The 26,534-nt window shown below is 44.8% G+C and overlaps 1 pseudogene; it reads right to left on the reverse strand.

The window, feature by feature from the left end:
- LOC118375447 (voltage-dependent L-type calcium channel subunit alpha-1D-like) overlaps nucleotides 1–26,534 on the reverse strand; it is a 162,288-nt pseudogene that overhangs the window by 93,962 nt on the left and 41,792 nt on the right.

Below are 26,534 nucleotides of genomic sequence, written 5' to 3' on the forward strand. Positions count from 1 at the left end.
TAGGGAGGGTACAGTACTAAAGCTGTATAGAAGGGCAGTAACAGTATATGGTTGACAGGTAGGGAGGGTACAGTACTAAAGCTGTATGGAGGGGCATTAACAGTATATGGTTGACAGGTAGGGAGGGTACAGTACTAAAGCTGTATGGAGGGGCAGTAACAGTATATGGTTGACAGGTAGGGAGGGTACAGTACTAAAGCTGTATGGAAGGGGTTGACAGTAACAGTATCTATGGAAGGGCAGTGGTTGACAGGTAGGGAGGGTACAGTACTAAAGCTGTATGGAAGGGGCAGTAACAGTATATGGTTGACAGGTAGGGAGGGTACAGTACTAAAGCTGTATGGAAGGGCAGTAACAGTATCTGGTTGACAGGTAGGGAGGGTACAGTACTAAAGCTGTATGGAAGGGCAGTAACAGTATCTGGTTGACAGGTAGGGAGGGTACAGTACTAAAGCTGTATGGAAGGGCAGTAACAGTATCTGGTTGACAGGTAGGGAGGGTACAGTACTAAAGCTGTATGGAAGGGCAGTAACAGTATCTGGTTGACAGGTAGGGAGGGTACAGTACTAAAGCTGTATGGAAGGGCAGTAACAGTATCTGGTTGACAGGTAGGGAGGGTACAGTACTAAAGCTGTATGGAAGGGCAGTAACAGTATCTGGTTGACAGGTAGGGAGGGTACAGTACTAAAGCTGTATGGAAGGGCAGTAACAGTATCTGGTTGACAGGTAGGGAGGTTACAGTACTAAAGCTGTATGGAGGGGCAGTAACAGTATCTGGTTGACAGGTAGGGAGGGTACAGTAGTAAAGCTGTATGGAGGGGCAGTAACAGTATCAGGTTGACAGGTAGGGAGGGTACAGTACTAAAGCTGTATGGAGGGGCAGTAACAGTATCAGGTTGACAGGTATCACATTTTCATTTCATTTCATTACAGCACAACGGTTTGATTTGTTTGATCGTAGCTAGCTACATAGCTAGCTACATAGCCGTCTGTGTATCAAAGATAATTGTGTAGTCTAGAGCGATTTTCTAGGTTAGCTAGCCAGCTATTGTCGTTCTTTTAACGCAACGTAATGTAATCAACACTGCTAGCTAGCCAGCTAGCCCCCGAATAGCAGCACTGTAGAAACTATTACACTCAACGGAACGACTTGATTAGTGTAGTGTCAACAACGCAGCCACTGCCAGCTAGCCTACAAAGTCAACAACGCAGCCACTGCCAGCTAGCCTACTTCAGCAGTACTGTATAATTTTAATCATTTTAGTCAATAAGATTCTTGCTACGTAAGCTTAACTTTCTGAACATTCGAGACGTGTAGTCCACTTGTCATTCCAATCTCCTTGCATTAGCGTAGCCTCTTCTGTAGCCTGTCAACTATGTGTCTGTCTATCCCTGTTCTCTCCTCTCTGCACAGACCATACAAATGCTCCACACCGCGTGGCCGCGGCCGCCCTAATCTGGTGGTCCCAGCGCGCACGACCCACGTGGAGTTCCAGGTCTCCGGTAGCCTCTGGAACTGCCGATCTGCGGCCAACAAGGCAGAGTTCATCTCAGCCTATGCCTCCCTCCAGTCCCTCGACTTCTTGGCACTGACGGAAACATGGATCACCACAGATAACACTGCTACTCCTACTGCTCTCTCTTCGTCCGCCCACGTGTTCTCGCACACCCCGAGAGCTTCTGGTCAGCGGGGTGGTGGCACCGGGATCCTCATCTCTCCCAAGTGGTCATTCTCTCTTTCTCCCCTTACCCATCTGTCTATCGCCTCCTTTGAATTTCATGCTGTCACAGTTACCAGCCCTTTCAAGCTCAACATCCTTATCATTTATCGCCCTCCAGGTCCCCTCGGAGAGTTCATCAATGAGCTTGATGTCTTGATAAGCTCCTTTCCTGAGGACGGCTCACCTCTCACAGTTCTGGGCGACTTTAACCTCCCCACGTCTACCTTTGACTCATTCCTCTCTGCCTCCTTCTTTCCACTCCTCTCCTCTTTTGACCTCACCCTCTCACCTTCCCCCCCTACTCACAAGGCAGGCAATACGCTCGACCTCATCTTTACTAGATGCTGTTCTTCCACTAACCTCATTGCAACTCCCCTCCAAGTCTCCGACCACTACCTTGTATCCTTTTCCCTCTCGCTCTCATCCAACACTTCCCACACTGCCCCTACTCGGATGGTATCGCGCCGTCCCAACCTTCGCTCTCTCTCCTCCGCTACTCTCTCCTCTTCCATCCTATCATCTCTTACCTCTGCTCAAACCTTCTCCAACCTATCTCCTGATTCTGCCTCCTCAACCCTCCTCTCCTCCCTTTCTGCATCCTTTGACTCTCTATGTCCCCTATCTTCGAGGCCGGCTCGGTCCTCCCCTCCCGCTCCGTGGCTCGACGACTCATTGCGAGCTCACAGAACAGGGCTCCGGGCAGCCGAGCGGAAATGGAGGAAAACTCGCCTCCCTGCGGACCTGGCATCCTTTCACTCCCTCCTCTCTACATTTTCCTCCTCTGTCTCTGCTGCTAAAGCCACTTTCTACCACTCTAAATTCCAAGCATCTGCCTCTAACCCTAGGAAGCTCTTTGCCACCTTCTCCTCCCTCCTGAATCCTCCTCCCCCTCCCCCCTCCTCCCTCTCTGCAGATGACTTCGTCAACCATTTTGAAAAGAAGGTCGACGACATCCGATCCTCGTTTGCTAAGTCAAACGACACCGCTGGTTCTGCTCACACTGCCCTACCCTGTGCTCTGACCTCTTTCTCCCCTCTCTCTCCAGATGAAATCTTGCGTCTTGTGACGGCCGGCCGCCCAACAACCTGCCCGCTCGACCCTATCCCCTCCTCTCTTCTCCAGACCATTTCCGGAGACCTTCTCCCTTACGTCACCTCGCTCATCAACTCATCCCTGACCGCTGGCTACGTCCCTTCCGTCTTCAAGAGAGCGAGAGTTGCACCCCTTCTGAAAAAACCTACACTCGATCCCTCCGATGTCAACAACTACAGACCAGTATCCCTTCTTTCTTTTCTCTCCAAAACTCTTGAACGTGCCGTCCTTGGCCAGCTCTCCCGCTATCTCTCTCAGAATGACCTTCTTGATCCAAATCAGTCAGGTTTCAAGACTAGTCATTCAACTGAGACTGCTCTTCTCTGTATCACGGAGGCGCTCCGCACTGCTAAAGCTAACTCTCTCTCCTCTGCTCTCATCCTTCTAGACCTATCGGCTGCCTTCGATACTGTGAACCATCAGATCCTCCTCTCCACCCTCTCCGAGTTGGGCATCTCCGGCGCGGCCCACGCTTGGATTGCGTCCTACCTGACAGGTCGCTCCTACCAGGTGGCGTGGTGAGAATCTGTCTCCTCACCACGCGCTCTCACCACTGGTGTCCCCCAGGGCTCTGTTCTAGGCCCTCTCCTATTCTCGCTATACACCAAGTCACTTGGCTCTGTCATAACCTCACATGGTCTCTCCTATCATTGCTATGCAGACGAAACACAATTAATCTTCTCCTTTCCCCCTTCTGATGACCAGGTGGCGAATCGCATCTCTGCATGTCTGGCAGACATATCAGTGTGGATGACGGATCACCACCTCAAGCTGAACCTCGGCAAGACGGAGCTGCTCTTCCTCCCGGGGAAGGACTGCCCGTTCCATGATCTCGCCATCACGGTTGACAACTCCATTGTGTCCTCCTCCCAGAGCGCTAAGAACCTTGGCGTGATCCTGGACAACACCCTGTCGTTCTCAACTAACATCAAGGCGGTGGCCCGTTCCTGTAGGTTCATGCTCTACAACATCCGCAGAGTACGACCCTGCCTCACACAGGAAGCGGCGCAGGTCCTAATCCAGGCACTTGTCATCTCCCGTCTGGATTACTGCAACTCGCTGTTGGCTGGGCTCCCTGCCTGTGCCATTAAACCCCTACAACTCATCCAGAACGCCGCAGCCCGTCTGGTGTTCAACCTTCCCAAGTTCTCTCACGTCACCCCGCTCCTCCGCTCTCTCCACTGGCTTCCAGTTGAAGCTCGCATCCGCTACAAGACCATGGTGCTTGCCTACGGAGCTGTGAGGGGAACGGCACCTCAGTACCTCCAGGCTCTGATCAGGCCCTACACCCAAACAAGGGCACTGCGTTCATCCACCTCTGGCCTGCTCGCCTCCCTACCACTGAGGAAGTACAGTTCCCGCTCAGCCCAGTCAAAACTGTTCGCTGCTCTGGCTCCCCAATGGTGGAACACACTCCCTCACGACGCCAGGACAGCGGAGTCAATCACCACCTTCCGGAGACACCTGAAACCCCACCTCTTTAAGGAATACCTAGGATAGGATAAAGTAATCCTTCTCACCCCCCTTCAAAGATTTAGATGCACTATTGTAAAGTGGCTGTTCCACTGGATGTAATAAGAATGCACCAATTTGAATGCATAAGAGCGTCTGCTAAATGACTTAAATGTAAATGTAAATGTAACAGTACTAAAGCTGGGAGGGGCAGTAACAGTATCTGGTTGACAGGTAGGGAGGGTACAGTACTAAAGCTGTATGGAATCTGGTTGACAGTGACTGGTTGAAGGTATGTACTAATGTAAAGGTAGGTATGGAGGGGCAGTAACAGTATATGGTTGAGGTAGGGAGGCAGTAACAGTACAGTACTAAAGCTGTATGGAGGGGCAGTAACAGTATCAGGTTGACAGGTAGGGAGGGTACAGTACTAAAGCTGTATGGAGGGGCAGTAACAGTATCAGGTAGGGAGGGTACAGTACTAAAGCTGTATGGAGGGGCAGGTATCAGGTTGACAGGTAGGGAGGGTACAGTACTAAAGCTGTATGGAGGGGCAGGTATCAGGTTGACAGGTAACAGTATAAAGCTGGTTGACAGGTAGGGAGGGTACAGTACTAAAGCTGTATGGAGGGGCAGTAACAGTATCAGGTTGACAGGTAGGGAGGGTACAGTACTAAAGCTGTATGGAAGGGCAGTAACAGTATCTGGTTGACAGGTAGGGAGGGTACAGTACTAAAGCTGTATGGAGGGGCAGTAACAGTATCAGGTTGACAGGTAGGGAGGGTACAGTACTAAAGCTGTATGGAGGGGCAGTAACAGTATCTGGTTGACAGGTAGGGAGGGTACAGTACTAAAGCTGTATGGAAGGGCAGTAACAGTATCTGGTTGACAGGTAGGGAGGGTACAGTACTAAAGCTGTATGGAGGGGCAGTAACAGTATCAGGTTGACAGGTAGGGAGGGTACAGTACTAAAGGTTGACAGGGTTGAGGTAGGGAGGGTACAGTACTAAAGCTGTATGGAGGGGCAGTAACAGTATCTGGTTGACAGGTAGGGAGGGTACAGTACTAAAGCTGTATGGAGGGGCAGTAACAGTATCAGGTTGACAGGTAGGGAGGGTACAGTACTAAAGCTGTATGGAGGGGTAACAGTATCTGGTTGACAGGTAGGGAGGGTACAGTACTAAAGCTGTATGGAGGGGCAGTAACAGTATCAGGTTGACAGGTAGGGAGGGTACAGTACTAAAGCTGTATGGAGGGGCAGTAACAGTATCAGGTTGACAGGTAGGGAGGGTACAGTACTAAAGCTGTATGGAGGGGCAGTAACAGTATCTGGTTGACAGGTAGGGAGGGTACAGTACTAAAGCTGTATGGAGGGCAGTATCAGGTTGACAGTATCTGGTTGAGGGGCAGGTAGGGAGGGGGAGGGTACAGTACTAAAGCTGTATGGAGGGGCAGTAACAGTATCAGGTTGACAGGTAGGGAGGGTACAGTACTAAAGCTGTATGGAGGGGCAGTAACAGTATCAGGTTGACAGGTAGGGAGGGTACAAAGCTGTATGGAGGGGCAGTAACAGCTGGTTGATGGAGGGTACTAAAGCAGGAGGGGCAGTAACAGTATCAGGTTGACAGGTAGGGAGGGTACAGTACTAAAGCTGTATGGAGGGCAGTAACAGTATCAGGTTGACAGTAACAGTATCTGGTTGACAGGTAGGTAGGGTACAGTACTAAAGCTGTATGGAGGGGCAGTAACAGGGTTGACAGGTACTAAAGCTGTATGGAGGGGCAGTAACAGTATCAGGTTGACAGGTAGGGAGGGTACAGTACTAAAGCTGTATGGAGGGCAGTAACAGGGTTGACAGGTAGGGAGGGTACAGTACTAAAGCTGTACAGGGCAGTAACAGTATCTGGTTGACAGGTAGGGAGGGTACAGTACTAAAGCTGTATGGAGGGGCAGTAACAGTATATGGTTGACAGGTAGGGAGGGTACAGTACTAAAGCTGTATGGAGGGGCAGTAACAGTATCTGGTTGACAGGTAGGGAGGGTACAGTACTAAAGCTGTATGGAAGGGCAGTAACAGTATATGGTTGACAGGTAGGGAGGGTACAGTACTAAAGCTGTATGGAAGGGCAGTAACAGTATCTGGTTGACAGGTAGGGAGGGTACAGTACTAAAGCTGTATGGAGGGGCAGTAACAGTATATGGTTGACAGGTAGGGAGGGTACAGTACTAAAGCTGTATGGAAGGGCAGCAACAGTATCTTGTTGACAGGTAGGGAGGGTACAGTACTAAAGCTGTATGGAAGGGCAGTAACAGTATATGGTTGACAGTATACAGTGCTGTTGAAGGGCAGGTATCAGGTTGACAGGTAGGAGGGTACAGTACTAAAGCTGTATGGAAGGGCAGTAACAGTATCAGGTTGACAGGTAGGGAGGGTACAGTACTAAAGCTGTATGGAAGGGCAGTAACAGTATCAGGTTGACAGGTAGGGAGGGTACAGTACTAAAGCTGTATGGAAGGGCAGTAACAGTATCTGGTTGACAGGTAGGGAGGGTACAGTACTAAAGCTGTATGGAGGGGTAGTAACCGTTTGCTGTTCTGTTCTGCATCATGTGCTGCTTACATAAAGAGGATTTGGATTACAGTCTTTCTTCTGCTCAAGTAATATGATTTATCCCTTTTTTGCCTTCTCAGACTAACTCAACTTGAGCTCCACTAACATGACTATGGTGTGAACTGAGGAAGGCTGTATAGTGCACCTCACAAACCTGACATAGATACTCTTTAGAGTCATAACAATAGTTGACAACAATATTGGAAACATTGCTGATTACAAGATATAGTGGTTAATATAGTTGTACATGTAGGAGTGTGTGTGTCTATGTGTGTGTGTGTCTAGACAGAGAGTGAGAGAGTGTAATCACCTGACTCGCAGCGCAGCCGTGACACAGATTATGTGTGTAATCTTTTTTTTTTTAAAACAACCTTGATCTTTTGGCTTCGTCTCCCTACACTGACCTACATTACAGGGGACTCTGGCTCACCAAATCTATATTATCTGCTTAGCCGTGTGTGTGTGGTGTGTGTAGTACTTTAGTGTGTGTGTTTGTGTGTGTGTGTGTTTGTGTGCGAGTGTGTAGTATTTTAGTGTGTATGTGGATTTAACACAGTAACCCTGAACACAGAATTCCAGTATGTGGCCAATGAGAGCTGCGAGACTGCAAAAGAGCAGGTCATACAGGAAACCTTCAGTAGCTATATTTCCCTAAACAACATGCCACCCATACTGTAGTTTTTCTGTGGTGCACAGGTACACTCACTGGCTGCTCTTGCACTGTGTGTGTGTTTTAGGATAGTATGTATGTTTTGGGGTAGTGTGTGTTTTAGGATAGTGTGTATGTTTTGGGGTAGGGTTTGTTTTAGGATAGTGTGTATGTTTTGGGGTAGTCTGTGTTTTAGGATAGTGTGTATGTTTTGGGGTAGTGTGTGTTTTAGGATAGTGTGTATGTTTTGGGGTAGTGTTTGTTTTGGGGTAGTGTGTATGTTTTGGGGTAGTGTGTGTTTTAGGATAGTATGTATGTTTTGGGGGAGTGTGTGTTTTAGGATAGTGTGTATGTTTTGGGGTAGTGTTTGTTTTAGGATAGTGTGTATGTTTTGGGGAGTGTGTGTTTTAGGATAGTGTGTATGTTTTGGGGAGTGTGTGTTTTAGGATAGTGTGTATGTTTTGGGGAGTGTGTGTTTTAGGATGGCGTGTATGTTTTGGGGTAGTGTTTGTTTTGGGGTAGTGTGTATTTTAGGATAGTGTGTATGTTTTGGGATAGTGTGTATGTTTTAGGATAGTGTGTATGTTTTGGAGTAGTGTGTATTTTAGGATAGTGTGTATGTTTTGGGGAGTGTGTGTTTTAGGATAGTGTGTATGTTTTGGGGTAGTGTTTGTTTTGGGGTAGTGTGTATTTTAGGATAGTGTGTGTGTTTTAGGATAGTGTGTATGTTTTGGGGTAGTGTGTGTTTTAGGATAGTGTGTATGTTTTGGGGAGTGTGTGTTTTAGGATAGTGTGTATGTTTTGGGGTAGTGTGTGTTTTAGGATAGTGGGTATGTTTTGGGGTAGTGTGTATTTTAGGATGGCGTGTATGTTTTGGGGTAGTGTGTGTTTTAAGATAGGGTGTGTGTTTTGGGGTAGTGTGTGTTTTGGGGTAGTGTGTGATTTAGGGTGGTGTGTAGTGTACGTTTTGTGTGTGCACATGTTTGTGTATGTGTGTGTTTTAGGGTAGTATGTGTGTGTATGTTGTAGGGTGCTTACGGTTGCGTTTGCTTTCCTCATTGCCCTCCTCGTCCTCGTTGTCAGGGTCGATGTCCTCGGCCTGAGTGATCCAGTCCAGGTAGCCCTTCAGGTCCTCCTCTAGCTGCTGCTTCTCTCTCAGCTTCTGGAAGTCTCCTCTGGCCTTGGCCTTCTCTCTCTCCTTGGAGAACTCTCTGTGGGCACAGACACACACAGAAGCAAGCACACCCATGCAACCACACACATGCACACAGACAGGCACACAGAATGCGCCCACGTTAGTGAATGCATACACAACATACAAACACACAAATGCGCCACATGCAAAATCACACACAAAACACATGCTCAGACTCAGTAACGCCTCACCACACAATTTGTATACAAAATGTAATACAGTTCATACTGAATGGGCAATGAGTGCTCAATCCAATTGTGTCCTTCAGACAGTCAGACAGTCAATCTAATCCACAGTACAACTGTGTTCTTCAGACAGTCAATATGATACCAATGCATGGTTGTGTATCCAGTTCCTAACAGTATAACACATCAATACACTGGAGAACTACTCCTTCTATTATATCACTGTCACAAATGGCACCCCATTCCCTATATAGTGCACTACTTTTGACCTCTGATTGCCTGTGTAGTCCTCCTAACCCTAGCCTAGCCACTGGATGGGGATGGACACCTTTCAATAACAACAGAACATCAATATGATGCAGAGATAGACCAATGGGGGGAGTGGTTACTGGTATATAGTCAGAATGTTATACTATTTTCACACAGGAATCAGAAACACACACAAAACAACATGCAAGCTGATGACCACTGGCCAATATTGTGGGTGGAATAGCTTCAGGGAAACGTTCAGTCATTCAACTGAGCGGTTAACACAGTGATGCCATCACTTTGGAATTAAGCATCAAACAATTGTGGATGTCAAAATATTCCCAGAGGATTGTGTTCGCAAAGGCCTACTAAATACACTACAATAGAACATCTCAATGATATTCCTAGAACATTTGGAAACCAAAAGGTGTACCCTGGAGTGCCTATAATATGCTATGAATGTGAAAATATAACATATTTTAAATGAATTTGTCAATTTGTAAAAACAAACATTCCTTTAGCTGTTTTGTTTTGCCCAGTGGGTCTTGTTGCTACGTAAATTGCTACTTGAATAATCAGTCCCACTTATAGCATATTACAGTATGACATATTAATTACTATAATCATCTACAATTACTGAATGTCAAACTTAACTGGAACCGTAATATAATTTTCTCTTAAATGACTTTCCCGCGAATACATCTGAAGAAAGAAAAATAATCATAGAGAGAGGGAGAAGAACCTTCAGGAAACATTAGCAGAACCTTCAGGGAACATTAGCAGAACCTTTAGGGAACATTGCCAACCGCCAACAGACCTCATCATTAGAATCAGGTGTAGCCTAGTGGTTAGAGCGGCAGGGTAGCCTAGTGGTTAGAGAGGTTACAAATCTGTCGTTCTGCCCCTGAACAGGCAGTTAACCCACTGTTCCCAGGCCGTTATTGAAAATAAGAATTTGTTCTTAACTGACTTGCCTGGTTAAATAAAGGTACAATTTAAAAAATTAAAGAGCTTGAGTGAAAACCTACAGGACGGTAGCTCTCCAGGAACGGGGCTGGAGAGCCCTGGTGTAGTGAGAATTATAAACAGGTATTTTGTCTCGTAGATGCTGATTGCCTGAAATACGTGGTCTATCAGACATTATAAACTGGGTGATTCGATCCCTGAATGCTGATTGGCTGAAAGCTGTGGTATATCAGATCGTATACCATGGGTATGCAAAACATTTATTTTTACTCTTCTAACTACATTGGTAACCAGATTATAACAGTAATAAGGCACCTTAGGGGTTTGTAGTATACCGCCAATATACCACGGCTATGTCTGCGTTACGTTGTTCCTAAGAACAGTCCTTAGCCATGGTATATAGGTCATATACCACACCCAGTCGGTATACCACTTGAATATATGCTTGAATATACCACGGATATGATACAAACTACTTGTTTACTGTTCTAATTACGCTGATGACATGTATCATGTAACAGCAGTAAGATACCTTGGGGGTTTGTCGTATATGGCTAATGTACCACGGCTAAGGGCTGTATCCAGGCACTCTGTGTTGCGTCGTGCGTATAACAGCCCTTAGCTGTGGTATATTGGTCATATACCACACGTTATTGCTTAATTATGAACTAACACCCCACCTCCACTAACACTTCCTCCCCAATGCAGGGGGATGGAAGCAGCAGTACACTGGGTTGATGCATTAGGAGAGAGAGAGAGAGAGAGAGAGAGAGAGAGAGAGAGAGAGAGAGAGAGAGAGAGAGAGAGAGAGAGAGAGAGAGAGAGAGAGAGAGAGAGAGAGAGAGAGAGAGAGAGAGAGAGAGAGAGAGAGAGAGAGAGAGAGAGAGAGAGAGAGAGAAAGTGAGGCTGAGGAGGGAGTGAAGGGCAATGAATGAGATTAATTTATCTCTCAGGAAGTTGGGTGGTGATGACAGAGGTGGGGGGAAACGGCTCCCTTTGCTATAGGTTGTTGAGACGAGGAAACACAACGCAAAATGAGTGAGAGGTTGACAAAGGTTATACTGGTGGTGGCCAGGTCAATAAACGGCGTCAGTCAGAATTATATATCAAAATGGAATACTGTATTACCAGTGACTGAGTATTTCCATCTCTGTTTCCCTGAGACTTTCTCACCATTCCCCAACACCACACACTGCAAGCCACACCACTGTCTGTCCTTACCTCACCGCGCACAGAAAACACAATGTGCCCAGCGCACACACACAGCCCACACCCCACTGCAGAGCATTCGGCACCCAGCACACAGCCCCCACCACCTCTTACCCACCCAGAATACCCAGCACACAGCCCCCTCCACCTCTTGCCCACTCAGAACACCCAGCACACAGCCCCCACCACCTCTTACCCACTCAGAACACCCAGCACACAGCCCCCACCACCTCTGACCCACCCAGAACACCCAGCACACAGCCCCCTCCACCTCTTACCCACTCAGAACACCCAGCACACAGCCCCCTCCATCTCTGAACCACTCAGAACACCAAGGACACAGCCCCCTCCACCTCTTACCCACTCAGAACACCCAGCACACAGCCCCCTCCATCTCTGACCCACCCAGAACACCCAGCACACAGCCCCCTCCACCTCTTACCCACTCAGAACACCCAGCACACAGCCCCTTCCACCTCTTACCCACTCAGAACACCCAGCACAAGGTTAAGCACGAAAAAGGAGCCCAGAATGATCAGACTAACAAAGTAGATGGCGGGCGTTCCAAAGCCGATGGCGTCGTTCACCTGTTGGAGCCCAGAGCAGCAGGTTAACAGGCAGACCTATAGATACAGACAGACAGACAGGTAAGACAGACAGGCAGGCAGAGAAAGACAGGCAGACAGACAGGCAGGCAGGCAGGCAGGCAGACAGACAGACAGACAGATAGACAGACAGACAGACAGACAGACAGACAGACAGACAGACAGACAGGCAGGCAGGCAGACAGACAGACAGACAGACAGACAGACAGACAGACAGACAGACAGACAGACAGACAGACAGACAGACAGACAGACAGACAGACAGACAGACAGACAGACAGACAGACAGACAGACAGAGATGTCTTACCCACTCAACACTCCCAGAACCAGGTTTAGAACAAAGAAGGAGCCGAAGATGACAAGAGAAACAAAGTAGACCCATGGTAGCTCTAGACCCATAGCATCATTCATCTGGAGGAGCACCCGTCACCAAAGAGAGATGGGGAAAGAAGAAGAAGAAAGAGCGGAGGAAGAAAAAGAGAATAAAATGGATAGTCTGAGGTAGAGAAAGGTGAGAATACCTGTTTGCTAAGAATGCAAGATGAAAGGAAAAACCTCAAGGCATTTATATATAGTTTTACAGTTCAGAGTGATAAAAAAGGTGAGGGAAAGTTCTGGGACTCAGATATATAGAGAAATGCTTGACTGAATCTTTAACATTTAAATGTCAGTCACATCTAGGCCTAATGACTAATCTACTGACACACCAGCTCAGTCAAATTCTCAGAGGGAATGAGCGGGTCAAAGTTCATACAGAGACTGCACAGGGAGAGCAGAGGGTACAGACTGAAATATGATGTGGATGATAGGATCTCTATGACGGAGGGTCTCACCCAGTAGAGCACGTCTGTCCAGCCCTCCATGGTGATACACTGGAACACAGTCAGCATGGCGAACAGGAAGTTGTCAAAGTTGGTGATGCCGTTGTTGGGGCCGTGCCAGCCCTCCCTGCACTCGGTGCCATTGATGGGACATTGGCGCCCGTGCCCTGAGATCGCACATGGAGCCGGATCATCCTCCGCTATCATGCCTACAGAGAGGGGGGCAGGGAGAGAGAGAGAGAGAGAGACACCAAGAGGGAGACTGAAATACAAATGCAATAGTCATGTACACACACACAGATGGTAAGATGCACACACACACACACACACACACGCACGCACGCTCTTACCTGTGCTGGGGAAGAAGCAGGTAGCGTGCATTTTGCCAATGAAGAGCTCAAGGCCGATGATGGCGTAGATGATAATGACAAACAGGACCAGCAGGGCGATGTGGAGGAGAGGGACCATGGCTTTAATAATGGAGTTCAACACAACCTGTAAACCTAGAAAGAGTCATACAGGTTAGGTAGGGAAGACATAGCTAGATGTGTGTGTGTGTGTGTGTGTGTGTGTGTGTGTGTGTGTGTGTGTGTGTGTGTGTGTGTGTGTGTGTGTGTGTGTGTGTGTGTGTGTGTGTGTGTGTGTGTGTGTGTGTGTGTGTGTGTGTGTGTGTGTGTGTGTGCAACAGTAATATTGTATGTGGTTGAATTGGTATTGGTCAGTTGAGGCTGGTGGGGATGAGAAATGGGGAGGATGGGCTCATTGGATCACCAATCCACTCATGTTATGAGGGTTTGTATGAAGTATGTGTGTGGGTATGTGGTTTGTTGTGAATGCACTTGTGTGCCTGTGCATATAGTAAGATTATTATAGTAAATGGTTATTATAGTAAAACTGAAACTAAAATAAAAACTCAAATGGAAAAATATTAAGAAAAACATTTGAAAAACTAAAACTATACTGAAACTATTATCTTTGACTGCAAAAGCAACAAAAAACATAGTAAATTATGTTTATTATTATTATTTATTTATTAAATATTTTTTTTACTTTGGGCAAAAATGTAATGTTTTTTTTTCTTCTGATGGGGCTTTGAAGCCTCTGAATCTGGTGGGTAAATGCTGCCAGTAGATGACAATGATTCAAATAGGCCTAGCTTGTTCATCACTATCAGTAGCTATCAGTAGCTAACAGGGAAGAAATCAGAGGGTGAGCGCGGAGTGTGAGCCTGAACCCTAGGTGTGAACAATGGCGGCAGCAAACCCAACACCAGCAGTGGTCTGTCGCAAAAGGCACAGCCCTGTATGGTTTCATGTGCATTGTTAACATCTGCCTATGTTACTGCCCAGATCTTCTAGTCTGGATGACCAGGACAACTCACAGTCATTTGTATGTTGGTTTGCAACTTGCAGGATAATCGCAAGATTGAACCCAACAGAGGGGGACTGTCCCCTGTTTGGTGAGGGTCATAAAACCCGTTTTCTCTCTCCCCCACTGGTTTATGACCCCCCCTCCCCCATAAATACAGAACCTCTCTCTCTCCACTCTACAGAATAGACTTTTGGAAAGACCTTTGCTACCACAGAGAAAGACTCTACAGGATGGTAACATCAGAAAGTTGAACAATGAGACAATATTTCTGAAATGGAAGGGTCCGTTGGTACTTAAAGAATATTATGTCAGATCAGTCATTGTTTTGGTAGATTGTTACTGATGATAGGACCACGTAATTGTATCTTTGAATGTCTACACATTCTAGCTAACAGATTTATTTCAAAATCTTGCAAAACATATGTGATTAAACATGAAACTATTTGTGAGAAGATAAAATGTGATTTTAGCTTCTAAATGAGAGAATTGTTTCATAAGTAAACTTATGTTTTTATCAAACTAAAACTGAATAAAAACAAGTAAATCAAGTATGAAAACTGAAAATAATCAGAATTTCAAATAAAAACCTCAAAACGAATAAAAAAAATCACAAAACTATAATAACCTTGTCGTACAGTATGTAAACATGTGCATGCATGTGCATCTGGACAGAATGTCGAAGAGTCTTTTTTCATGGGTGTGAGGGAGACACACACACGCACACACACTTGCAGGAGAACTCATGTCTCTGGGGCATTGATTTGGACAGCTTGTTTTAAGAGAACATTCCAGAGGGGCTGCACACAGACCATATGGTCACATATTACTGTTAGTGTCTTCACCCCACAGACACATAGTCTGAGCTGAGAGAGAAACACTTTCTGTCATGGAGAGGAACGGCTGGGCTGTTTGGGCTGGGGAGGGACTGTCAGGACAGAAGTAGACTTCTAATACATATGTAACTTTGGGACATTTTTCTCCAGAACAACATACAGTAAAGGAGTGTAGAGTAAACTTTTTCATTATGCGGATGTGGGAATCGAAGCCACAGGAATCAAACCTATCACCTTAACGTAGGGAAATTTTCCTAACCACTGAACCATACATGACCACGGGGGGACGACGACGACGACGACGACGACGACGACGACGACATCAAGACAAAATGGTGGAGGGGACAAGATTGAAGACTGAATTGAACCTTATAGAGGTAATGCCAGTTATATCAGGTCACAGTTTTCCGCAGTGTTATTTATTGGTGTGTGTTATGCAGTGACTTTTAGAGGTTAGCCAGCCTACATACTGTAGATCAATAGAGGTTGCTGTGTCTGTTTCATCATGGGGGTCAAAAGTGAGGGGTCGGTCAGCACTCACAGCAATAAACACAAAACTGTATTCGTGTCAGACCTAGGTTGAAATACTATTTCAAATCTTTCCAATTTGCTTTTGCCTGCATGGAGTGCCAGATGGATGGGGTTTGTACTCCTTGTAACTACTCTATTCCATTGTGTTAGGCAAGCCCAATCAAGCCCAGGTAAAGTATTTGAAATGATCTCAAATAGTATTTGAACCCAGGTCTGGTCGGTGTTGTTGTGGGGTCAAAGGTGAAGGGTCAGATAGCAGTAACTCACTGGGCACTCCTGAGACCAGGCGTAGGGGTCGCAGTACACGGAAGGCTCGGAGGGCTTTGACGTCGAAGCCGCCCGACTTTCCCCCGTGGCCTTGTGCGGAGGGGTGGAGCGCTGCCGCTGCCGCTGCTGCAGCCGCACCCGCCTCTGCCTCCTCCTTCGTCTCTACAGAGTCTTTGGTCAAAAGTTCCAGGACAACACTGAACAGTCTGCAGAGAAAAACCAGAGGAAACGTCTTACAGAAAACACATCAGAAAGAGAATGTTACAGGTCAAAAGCTCTAGGACAACACTGAACAGTCTGTATAGAATTACAGCAGAAAGAATGAGAATACGTTACAGGATTGGAGCTTTCGATTAAGGGCCCAAATCCATAAAGAGTCTCAGAGTAGGATCTAGGATCAGGTTCCCCCGGTTTATGCAATCTTATTCCTTAAACTCATCCTAGACTTGGCGGCAGGTAGCCTAGTGGTTAGAGTGTTGGACCAGTAACCGAAAGGATGCTAGATCAGCCCCGAGCTGACAAGGTAAGAATCTGTCGTTGTGCCCCTGAACGAGGCAGTTAACCCACCGTTCCTAGGCCGTCATTGAAAATAAGAATGTGTTCTTAACTGACTTGCCTAGTTAAATAAAGATTAAATAAAGGTGCTTTTTAAAAAAAATGGGTCAAATCTGTGTCCAAAAATACCAATTTCCGATTGTTATGAAAACTTGAAATCGGCCCTAATTAATCGGCAATTCCGATTAATCGGTCGACCTCTAATAGGTATCTACTGATACAGCAAATCACCATATGACTTTTAAGCTTCACACTGAATATAATATCTGTTTGTAAGATTGCAGTAACAAATTAATAAGAAGAACACAAGCTGGAAAATATAGCACAAATGTATCGAACCCATGTACAAACTACATAGACGACATGAATAAATCAACAAACATACACACACACACACAACAATACCAGTTGAAAATACAATGCAATACTGTAGTGTATGGGCTGAGTGAATAGTGAACATCCTATAGTAAAAAAAGAGTCCGCTTAATTCCAGTCAGTTAGCCTGTCCTCACCTAGCCAATAGGAGAAATCATCCCAGCACATCACGTCAAAGCTGGGCAGCAGTAGGCACTAAATGGGCTGAATGGAGCTGCCAATAGAGGCCTGGAGGGCCATAGAGGGTCATACTTCAGGGCTACAATCACAGACTGCTGCAGCAGCTGTAGCTAACTGATGTTGGACTGAATCAGAGTGGAAAAATTAACTGAGGTGTTTGATGTGTCACTCATCTGTTCACATGAATAGAATACCATCAGAATATAATAAAATACCAAAATAGAATACCATCAGAATAGAATAGAATAGCAAAATAGAATACCATCAGAATATAATAAAATACCAAAATAGAATACCATCAGAATATAATAGAATACCAAAATAGAATACCATAAGAATAGAATAGAATACCAAAATAGAACACCATCAGAATATAATAAAATACCAAAATAGAATACCATCAGAATAGAATAGAATACCAAATTATACAACAGGTAGGTCCTGAATGCTGATTGGTTAAAAGCGCATTCCACAGGGCTAAATCAATTACGTTAAAATGCCTATTTACTCCGTTCCATCTGACTGAGCAATCCACTGTCTCATCAACCAAGCCAAGCTATTGAACTTGATCTCCAATATAAAAGCATCTAGACATTATCTCATATTTCTTTTAGACTAACATTTCGTTTTCAACAGCGGAGATTTGTATAAACCTTGCTGTCTGTCTTACCGACATTCGCAACATTGTTTCAATATTCAAATTCGATCTCCAGCTGTCCCATACTAATGAACGTGTCGGGGTTGGCATACTTTTTTAGATATAATTCTTTGTATAGATATATACAAAGAAATGTCAATTGAAAAAAGGTGAAACAAAACAAAGTGCAGATAGTTTGCAGTATTTCCAGCTTCAGTTTGAAGTGACTGTGTGAGCTGTGTTGTTGACTAGCTCCTCTGAACAACAGTGTCCTGACGAGAGGGCACATTTTCTAAACCAGGCAATATCGCTCATCATTAACTCATTGTTATGGATGTATCCAAATAAATGTAACTAGAAAACAGCTTAAACAAATGCATCTACTCTTGTTATTCTGGCTGCACTGTTTGACGTGACTAAGTTAGCCATAGTTTGCTAGCTAGCAAGCAAGGGATAAGAACATTGCCAACCAGTATGGCAATGGAACATTTAGAACGAAAGACTGGGTCGTGTCCATAGATACAGAACAAAAAGTCCATAGATACAGAACAAAAAGACTGAACGACTGGGTCGCGTTCTCTGGCAACCAAACCAATAGAACGAACAACCAGCAAGCTTGGGTAGCAACCCTAGATTTGTTTTGGGACTATATCTTGTGGAAGGATGAAATAATATGAATCAAAATAACGTTTCAAATTAAAATATGTCAATCATTATTTGATTATGTTGGTAACCAGTTGTATAAAAGTGATAATGCCCGAGTAGATGGTATTTGGAGGATATATTGGCACAGCTTCTCTGGCAATATCATATATTATATTAATATCACTTAAATGGAATACCATTTGAATAGAATAGAATACCAAAAAAAGAATACCATCAGAATATAATACCAAAATAGAATACCATTAGAATAAAATAGAACAAAATACCAAAATAGAATACCATTAGAATATAATAGAATACCAAAATAGAATACCATCAGAATAGAATAGAATACCAAAATAGAATACCATCAGAATAGAATACCAAATGTTACGGATACAGTTATCCTGTGTCTGTGTGTATCCTGTGTGTGTGTTTCTTTTCTCTCCTTCTCCCCTCACAGGTGAAAATCATCACTCCCCAATCAATCATCAATCAGAAGACACACCTCCTCCTATTTCCTGACCTATCACAGTTCCTTCCCCATGGTTTAAAAACCCCATCATTTGTTTGTTCTAGAGCTCAGCTCAGCTCAATCTCTCTGTAATGCCATGTCTGTAGGTCTCTGTGTTTCACTCTCGCTTTGTGTCTTAACCTCTCTTTTGTTTAAAGCACTTCATAGCACTTTGTCATCACCTGTGAGTATTATTTTTGGTTATGGTATTTGTTTGTTGCTGGTGGGAAAAGGGGGAAACCAAGACAAGTCGCCCATGGGCATACACTACCCGTAGGTGAACTTTGTTAAATACACTAGTTAGAACTGGGCGGACCACCCACTGTATTTTTGGTTAGTTAGTTAGCTGTTGTTAAAGTAGGCTAGTCTAGCTTAGGGGTGTTTTTGAATACTTATTGTTTCTTTCCTTGGGTCCAGCTCAGCCCCTTTTCCTGCTCCCCCCCATTACCGTGTGTTTATAAATAAACCTAGAGTTTGACGGTAGATTTCTGTTGTCGTGGTTATTTCGTTCACACTTTTACTTTGTCACAATAATAATTTGCATGAGTTATGTTACAGGTCTCATTACCATCCCCCCTAGACCGTCGGGCCAAAAGGGATTCGTAACACCAAAATAAAATACCATCAGAATAGAATAGAATACCAAAAAAGAATACCATCAGAATACAATACCAAAATAGAATACCATTAGAATAAAATAGACCAAAATAGAATACCATTAGAATAGAATAGAATACCAAAATAGAATACCATCAGAATATAATACAATACCAAACTAGAATACCACTTTTATTATATACTGTATATTTACATTCTTGTAGAGTACTTTTGACCTTTTTTGGTGCATGTATTCTGTGGTCAGCCAGCCTGCCTGTCTGTCTGTCTGCCAGCCAGTCAGTCATCCTAGCAGGATGCATCGCTCTGCATCTGACTGGATGACAGATCAACCCTGCATGCCGCTTACAGACATAGATTTGACCTAGCTACCTACTGGACTGTGTTTGTATTGGAGGGAGGGAGGGTGGGACAGAGAGGAAGAGAAAAGTAGAGGAATAGAAGAGAGAGATAAATAGGGAATGAGAGGAGAGAATATGGAGTGAGAGAGGAGGGGAAGAGAATGTGGGCGAGAGAAGGAGGGAGAGATGAGATGGTGAGTCACTCCAGTGGTGGTAAAGCTGTGATTTATCCTCCATGTCTTTTCTAGGTCATACTGTATATTGTAGCTGGATAAGAGTCTCTCTTAGGACTGGGCCACTGACTGTGGATATGTTCCAAATGGCACCCTATTCCCTATATAATAAGTGCACTACTTTTGACAAGGGCGCTGGTCAAAAGTAGTGAACTATATAGAGAATAAGGTGCTATTTGGGACGCACACTGACTGGAAAGGAAGGAGGCTTAAAGAAGTCCAACTCAACTACTGTCACAAACAAGCACAAAGTCAGGCTGAAAGATACTGTACACAGCAAACCATTGAGTTCAAACGAGGAACTGCAGTTTAAATTCGAACCCCAAACTGAAACACAAAAAAGGCCTGGACACATCAGAAGCGGGAAAAACGTGTTATGGTAAAAACTATCCACGTTCTGCTCATCAGATGAATTCCAGTTGGCATTGAATGAGCGGCTGGAGAGTATGGAATCTTGGAGATACTTACCCAACAACGACGATGACAAAATCCAGCATGTTCCATCCGTTTCTCACATATGCGTTCTGGTGCGCCACTAAACCATAGGCGATAATCTTCAGGAAGGTCTCTATAGTGAAAATGACGAGGAAGACATGTTCTACCGTTTCCTGCAGACAGAGAGGAACAGAAAACAGTGGATTGGTATACTAAAGTTTTATTATAGAGTAATGACCATAACAGCATTTTAACAAACACACAGGCATTTTTACATTTAGCAGACACTCTTATCCAGAACAACTTACAGGAGTAATTAGGGTTAAATGCCTTGCTCAAGGGCACATCAACCAATTTATCACCTCGTCATCTCAGAGATTCGAACCAGTGACATTTCAGTTACTGGCCCAAACCTCTTAACCACTAGGCTACTGCTAGGCTACAAATGCATGCATAGGCACACACACATACAGTACACACTGTACACGCACACCCGAGACACGTGACAGGTGAGAGGGCTGGGCTGGGTCCCCTCCCTCCCTGCAACCATTCATTATACATGAGGTACAGCAGCTCACCTTAACACTCAGCATGCAGCGTATACAGTATGGACACAGCCACATCGCACACAGTCTGCCTGTCTGTCTATCTATATTCTCAAAGCCATAATCAAATCATGTGCTAGCTAACTTGGTTTGGTCTGCTACTATCAAACCCATATAATAACTATTGTTACCTGTTCCAAAGTCATGGGTCCTACTAGGTTCTGCTAAGCAGAGGCAGTGTTGGAGGAGTGAACGTTAGACACAGTAATTTCACTCGACAGATACAGGACCCCCGACTCCATTCACACACACACACACACACACACACACACACATAGTCTCCTGTCCTTAATCCCCCTGCTTTTTAGACAACATACAGTAAATGCAGGAGTATTGTGTGCTGCGGGGCTTGTTTTACCAACAGTTAACTGCCGATTGAGTGCAGCACTTAGCCCAGTGAAAGAGACATAGGCCCCTCTGTTACCACTGTAAAAGGTTGAGGGAGGCTCTCGGCTCACTACTGCCACTCTACTGAGTGCTCTGAGAGAGAGAAAGCAACAGAGAAAGAGATGAATGAGAGAGAGATCTGGAAGGGAGATGGAGAGAGAGAGGGAGAGAGAGAGCTGGGAGAGAGAGAGAGCTGGGAGAGAGAGAGAGCTGGGAGAGAGAGAGAGCTGAGAGAGAGAGAGAGAGGAGCGCACGCTGGATATGTACATAGACAATGGTAGGCTTCGAGAAGGACTCCTATGGTAGGTACACCTATAGCTCATCTCTTGGCAGTACTACTGTAGACTACTTTACCACTGATCTCATCCCAGAGTCTCCCAGAGCATTCACAGCCAGGCCACTGACACCCCTATCAGACCACAGCAAAATCTCAGTCTACTTGAACAGAGCAATACTCAATCATGAGGCATCAAAGCCAAAGGAACTGAGTAATATTAAGAAATGCTGTAGATTTTAGGAATGTAGTTTGGAAACCGACCAAAAAACAATTAGGCAACAACAAATTCAATTCCTTCTAGACAACTTCATGGACAAAACGTTCCACTGTAATAGTGAAGGTGTTAACTTGGCAGTAGAAAATCTTAACAGTATATCAGTATAGAAAACCTAAGAAAATTAAAAACAATGACAAATGGTTTGATGAAGAATGCATAAATCTAAGAAAGAAATTGAGAAACTTGTCCAATCAAAAACATTGAGACCCGGAAAACCTGAGTCACGAAAACAATACAGAAATACACTACAGGAAAAAAAGAAACAGCACGTCAGAAATCAGCTCAATGTAATTAAAGAATCCATAGACTCTAACCACTTCTGGGAAAATTGGAAAACACTAAACAAACTACAACACGAAGAATTATCTATCCAAAATGGAGATGTGTGGGTAAACCAGAGAGAGAGAGACAGAAAGAGAGAGAGACAGACAGAGAGACAGAGAGAGAGGGAGAGAGAGAGACAGAGAGAGAGAGAGAGAGAGATAGAGAGGGAGAGAGAGAGACAGAGAGAGAGAGAGAGACAGAGAGAGAGAGAGCGAGAGAGAGAGACAGAGAGAGAGACAGAGAGAGACAGAGAGAGAGAGAGATAGAGAGGGAGAGAGCAGAGAGAGAGAGACAGAGAGAGACAGAGAGAGAGAGAGAGAGAGAGAGAGAGAGAGAGAGAGAGACCCTAAAGGACATCGCTCTCAAACGTATCCCCAACACTTCACACAGGAGCAACAGATCAATAGACTCTCCACCCAGACCAGCGAGACACCCTCCCAGACCTGCAGGACCCCCCCCTGGACCTACACATAGAGGACCCACGCCAAGAGGAATTACATCCAGACCACAGTACACCCAGACACATCCACACCCCCACCCCAACCAATCAACACCCCCCCACGTCAACCATGCCCACACCCCATTTAGGCCCCCTCAGATCAGACCTATGCCACTCCTGCCCACCCCATGCACCCCACCCCCGCAAAGAGGGCCTCAACATGGAAGCCACACATACGCCCAGGTAGTGAGCGGGCAAACAGTCCCAACCCCCACTCTCACACTCGCCCAAGCCAATAGCATGTACCAGATGCTCAGCAGGCTCTGCTCACACTTACTGGCCTGAGGCCAAACCACACGACCAACAACATTGGACATTCTATGGAACAAAAGCCTTCACTATATCATCCTGGAATATCCAAGGCCTGAGGTCATCTGCCTTTGGCCTAAAGAGCAGAAACCCGGACTTCACCAAAGAAATCGGTAACACAGACATTGTCATCCTGCAAGAAACCTGGTATAGAGGAGACGGACCCACTGGTTGCCCTCTAGGTTACAGAGAGCTGGTAGTCCCATCCACCAAACTACCAGGTGTGAAACAGGGAAGGGACTCAGGGGTATGCTAATTTGGTATAGAGCAGACCTAACTCACTCCATTAAATTAATCAAAACAGGAACATTCTACATTTGGCTAGAAATTCAAAAGGAAATTATCCTAACAGAGAAAAATGTCCTCCTGTGTGCTACCTATATCCCCCACTAGAATCCCCATATTTTAATGAAGACAGCTTCTCCATCCTGGAGGGCGAAATCAATCATTTCCAGGCCCAGGGACATGTACTAGTCTGTGGCGACTTAAATGCCAGAACCGGACAAGAACCTGACACCCTCAGCACACAGGGGGACAAACATCTGCCTGGAGGTGACAGCATCCCTCCCACATATGCCCCCTAGGCACAACTATGACAACATAACCAACAAAAACGGGTCACAACTCCTGCAGCTCTGTCGCACGCTGGGTATGTACATAGTCAACGGTAGGCTTCGAGGGGACTCCTATGGTAGATACACCTATAGCTCATCTCTTGGCAGTAGTACTGTAGACTACTTTATCACTGACCTCAACCCAGAATCTCTCAGAGCGTTCACAGTCAGTCCACTAACACCCCTATCAGACCACAGCAAAATCACAGTCTACTTAAACAGAGCAATACTCAACCACGAGGCATCAAAGCCAAAGGAACTGAGTAACATTAAGAAATGCTATAGGTGGAAGGAATGCAGTTTGGAAACCTACCAAAAAACAATTAGGCAACAACAAATTCAATCCCTTTTAGACAATTTCCTGGGTAAAACGTTCCACTGTAATAGTGAAGGTGTAAACTTGGCAGTAGAAAATCTTAACAGTATATTTGACCTCTCAGCTTCCCTATCAAATCTAAAAATCTCAAATAGAAAACCGAAGAAAATTAACAATAATGACAAATGGTTTGATGAGGAATGCAAAAATCTAAGAAAGAAATTGAGAAACCTGTCCAACCAAAAACATAGAGACCCGGAAAACCTGAGTCTACGCCTTCACTATGGTGAATCACTAAAACAATACAGAAACACACTACGGAAAAAGAAGGAACAGCATGTCAGAAATCAGCTCAATGCAATTGAAGAATCCATAGACTCTAACCACTTCTGGGAAAATTGGAAAACACTAAACAAACAACAACACGAAGAATTATCTATCCAAAATGGAGATGTCTGGGTAAACCACTTCTCCAATCTTTTTGGTTCTATAACAAAGAACAAAGAGCAAAAACATATACATGATCAACTACAGATCTTAGAATCAACTATTAAAGACTACCAGAACCCACTGGATTCTCCAATTACATTGAATGAGTTACAGGACAAAATAAAAACCCTCCAACCCAAAAAGGCCTGTGGTGTCGATGGTATCCTCAATGAAATGATCAAATATACAGACAACAAATTCCAACTGGCTATACTAAAACTCTTTAACATCATACTTAGCTCTGGCATCTTCCCCAATATTTGGAACCAAGGACTGATCACCCCAATCCACAAAAGTGGAGACAAATTTGACCCCAATAACTACCGTGGAATATGTGTCAACAGTAACCTTGGGAAAATCCTCTGCATTATTATTAACAGCAGACTCGTACATTTCCTCAATGAAAACAATGTACTGAGCAAATGTCAAATTGGCTTTTTACCAAATTACCGTACAACAGACCATGTATTCACCCTGCACACCTTAATTGACAACCAAACAAACCAAAACAAAGGCAAAGTCTTCTCATGCTTTGTTGATTTCAAAAAAGCCTTCGACTCAATTTGGCATGAGGGTCTGCTATACAAACTGATGGAAAGTGGTGTTGGGGGTAAAACATATGACATTATAAAATCCATGTACACAAACAACAAGTGTGCGGTTAAAATTGGCAAAAACACACACATTTCTTCACACAGGGTCGTGGGGTTAGACAGGGATGCAGCTTAAGCCCCACCCTCTTCAACATATATATCAACGAACTGGCGCGGGCACTAGAAAAGTCTGCAGCACCCGGCCTCCCCTGCTAGAATCCGAAGTCAAATGTCTGCTGTTTGCTGATGATCTGGTGCTTCTGTCACCAACCAAGGAGGGCCTACAGCAGCACCTAGATCTTATGCACAGATTCTGTCAGACCTGGGCCCTGACAGTAAATCTCAGTAAGACCAAAATAATGGTGTTCCAAAAAGGTCGAGTCACCAGGACCACAAATACAAATTCCATCTCGACACTGTTGCCCTAGAGCACACAAAAAACTATACATACCTTGGCCTAAACATCAGCGCCACAGGTAACTTCCACAAAGGTGTGAACGATCTGAGAGACAAGGCAAGAAGGGCATTCTATGCCATCAAAAGAAACATAAATTTCAACATACCAATTAGGATTTGGCTAAAAATACTTGAATCAGTCATAGAGCCCATTGCCCTTTATGGTTGTGAGGTCTGGGGTCCGCTCACCAACCAAGACTTCACAAAATGGGACAAACACCAAATTGAGACTCTGCACGCAGAATTCTGCAAAAATATCCTCCGTGTACAACGTAAAACACCAAATAATGCATGCAGAGCAGAATTAGGCCGATACCCACTAATTATCAAAATCCAGAAAAGAGCCATTAAATTCTACAACCACCTAAAAGGAAGCGATTCACAAACCTTCCATAACAAAGCCATCACAAACAGAGAGATGAACCTGGAGAAGAGTCCCCTAAGCAAACTGGTCCTGGGGCTCTGTTCACAAACACAAACACACCCTACAGAGCCCCAGGACAACAGCACAATTAGACCCAACCAGATCATGAGAAAACAAAAAGATAATTACTTAACACATTGGAAAGAATTAACAAAAAAACAACAAACTAGAATGCTATTTGGCCCTACACAGAGAGTACACAGCGGCAGAATACCTGACCACTGTGACTGACCCAAAATTAAGGAAAGCTTTGACTATGTACAGACTCAGTGAGCATAGCCTTGCTATTGAGAAAGGCCGCCGTAGGCAGACATGGCTCTCAAGAGAAGACAGGCTATGTGCTCACTGCCCACAAAATGAGGTGGAAACTGAGCTGCACTTCCTAACCTCCTGCCCAATGTATGACCATATTAGAGAGACATATTTCCCCCAGATCACACAGATCCACAAAGAATTCGAAAACATATCCAATTTTGAAAAACTCCCATACCTACTGGGTGAAATTCCACAGTGTGCCATCACAGCAGCAAGATTTGTGACCTGTTGCCACGAGAAAAGGGCAACCAGTGAAGAACAAACACCATTGTAAATACAACCCATATTTATGCTTATTTATTTTATCTTGTGTCCTTTAATTATTTGTACATTGTGTATATATATATATATATATATATAT

This window comes from Oncorhynchus keta, chromosome 21, assembly GCF_023373465.1.
Source record: "Oncorhynchus keta strain PuntledgeMale-10-30-2019 chromosome 21, Oket_V2, whole genome shotgun sequence".
Taxonomy (NCBI): domain Eukaryota; kingdom Metazoa; phylum Chordata; class Actinopteri; order Salmoniformes; family Salmonidae; genus Oncorhynchus; species Oncorhynchus keta.